This window comes from Rhinoraja longicauda, chromosome 24 (assembly GCF_053455715.1).
Source record: "Rhinoraja longicauda isolate Sanriku21f chromosome 24, sRhiLon1.1, whole genome shotgun sequence".
NCBI lineage: Eukaryota > Metazoa > Chordata > Chondrichthyes > Rajiformes > Arhynchobatidae > Rhinoraja > Rhinoraja longicauda.
Genome location: NC_135976.1, coordinates 20,661,465 through 20,664,391, shown reverse-complemented (window position 1 = coordinate 20,664,391; position 2,927 = coordinate 20,661,465).

The window sequence follows — 2,927 nt, the reverse complement described above, 5'->3', positions numbered from 1 at the left end:
GATTGATTCCTAGGATGGCAGGACTTTCATATGAAGAAAGACTGGATAGACTCGGCTTATACTCGCTGGAATTTAGAAGATTGAGGGGGGATCTGATAGAAACTTACAAAATTCTTAAGGGGTTGGACAGGCTAGATGCAGAAAGATTGTTCCCGATGATGGGGAAGTCCAGAACAAGGGGTCACGGTTTAAGGATAAGGGGGAAGTCTTTTAGGACCGAGATGAGAAAGTTTTTTTCACACAGAGAGTGGTGAATCTGTGGAATTCTCTGCCACAGAAGGTAGTTGAGGCCAGTTCATTGGCTATATTTAAGAGGGAGTTAGATGTGGCCCTTGTGGCTAAAGGGATCAGGGGGTATGGAGAGAAGGCAGGTACAGGATACTGAGTTGGATGATCAGCCATGATCATATTGAATGGCAGTGCAGGCTCAAAGGGCCGAATGGCCTACTCCTGCACCTATTTTCTACGTTTCTATGTTTCTATGAAACCTGGCCATACCTATTGTTCTTATCTCTGGCCTTTGCTCCAACCGCCTTTCAGAAAAAACCCATGCCTGTGTTGAATTATTAACTACCCAGTCTGTCCTGCCTCTCCCTTTTCCAGCTTTTCTCTCACCCCCTTATAATCAGCCTGAAGAAAGGTCTGGACCAAAAAGCTATGTGCGTCACCTATCCTTCTTTTCCAGAAATGTTTCCTGGCCTGCTGAGTTCGTCCAGCATTTTGTGAATTTTTGTGCATTAACCAGCATCTGCCAGTCTGAAGAAGGGTCTTGACCCAAAACGTCACCCATTCCATCCCTCCAGCTGCTGCCTGTCCCGATGAGTTATAGATAATAGACAATAGACAATAGGTGCAGGATTAGGCCATTCGGCCCTTCGAGCCAGCACCACCATTCAATGTGATCATGGCTGATCATTCTCAATCAGTACCCCGTTCCTGCCTTCTCCCCATACCCCCTGACTCCGCTATCCTTAAGAGCTCTATCTAGTTTTCTCTTGAATGCATTCAGAGACTTGGCCTCCACTGCATTCTGAGGCAGTGAATTCCACAGATTTACAACTCTCTGACTGAAAAAGTTTTTCCTCATCTCCGTTCTAAATGGCCTACCCCTTATTCTTAAACTGTGGCCCTGGTTCTGGACTCCCCCAACATTGGGAACATGTTTCCTGCCTCTAACGTGTCCAAACCCTTAATAATCTTATATGTTTTGATAAGATCCCCTCTCATCCTTTTAAATTCCAGTGTATACAAGCCTAGCCGCTCCAATCTTTCATCATACGACAGTCCCGCCATTCTGGGAATTAACCTTGAATGTTAGGTTACGCTGCACGCCCTCAATAGCAAGAATATCCTTCCTCAAATTTGGAGACCAAAACTGAACACAGTACTCCAGGTGCGGTCTCACTAGGGCCCTGTACAACTGCAGAAGGACCTCTTTGCTCCTACACTCAACTCCTCTTGTTACGAAGGCCAACATTCCATTGGCTTTCTTCACTGTCTGCTGTACCTGCATGCTTCCTTTCAGTGACTGATGCACGAGGACACCAAGATCTCGTTGTACGACCCCTTTTCCTAACTTGACACCATTCAGATAATAATCTGCCTTCTTATTCTTACCATCAAAGTGGATAACCTCACACTTATCCACATCAAACGTCATCTGCCATGCATCCGCCCACTCACACAACCTGTCCAAGTCACTCTGCAACCTCATAGCATCTTCTTCACAGCTCACACTACCACCCAGCTTTGTATCATCTGCACATTTGCTAATGTTACTTTTAATCCCTTCATCCAAGTCATTAATGTATATATTCCAGATTTTTGCATCTAACTTCTGGAATTCATCAGTCTGAAGAAAGGTCTCTACCTGGTGGGTTTTGTATTGAATCATTTAGTATTCTACATATTATTGTAAATAATTGAATACATTTTTTTGGTTATAAACAGTGAGGCGTTCCCTCAGCATTGCCCCTCCCACAGTGTGCTGCACCCTCAGTATTGCTAAGGAGCATCCACCTGGATTATGTAGTCCAATCTCATAATTTTTCTAATGTGAACGTTTGATATCTTTGTTGCTTAGTGTTCAGCAGTAAATTTAAAGCTTTCTTCCTATATCAAGTTTCAAGATTTTAAAAGACATAGAGGTGCACAAAATCATGAGAGGAATAGATCGGGTAGATGCACAGGGTCTCTTGTCCAGAGTAGGGGAATCTAGGACCCAGAGGACATAGGTTCAAGGTGAAGGGGAAAAGATTTAATAGGAATCTGATGGGTAACTTTTTCACACAAAGGGTGGTGGGTGTATGGAAGAAGCTGCCAGGTGAGGTAGTTGAGGCTGGGACTATCCCAACGTTTAAGAAACAGTTACATTGATAGGACAGGTTTGGAGGGATATGGACCAAGCATAGGCAGGTGGGACTAGTGTAGCTGGGATATGTTGGGCCGAAGGGGCTGTTTCGACACTGTATTACTCAATGACTCTTTGACATAGAAGTTTGTAGGTTAATTGGCTTGGTATAATTGTAAATTGTCCCGAGTGTGTGTAGGTAGGATAATGTTGGGGTCGGGAGATCACTGGTCGGCGTGGACTCGGTGGGCCTATTTCCGAGCTGTATTTCTGAACTAAACTACTCTAAACTAAAGATAGACACAAAAAGCTGGAGTAACTCAGCCGGAAAGACAGCATCTCTGGAGAGAAGGAATGAGTGACGTTTCGGGTGCAGACCCTTCTTCAGACTCTAAACACACATGCGGGATCAGGAACCCGTGGCGGAGCCTGTGGTCCGCGCCTCTCAGTGAGCGGGGTCCGCCAGCAGAGGGCGGTGTCTCCCACCAGGCACGGGATTGCCACCGGGGCGGGGGGGAGGGGCGGGGCCTGTTGATTGACAGCGGCCGTGTTTACCACCACGCGTACACGGGACCGG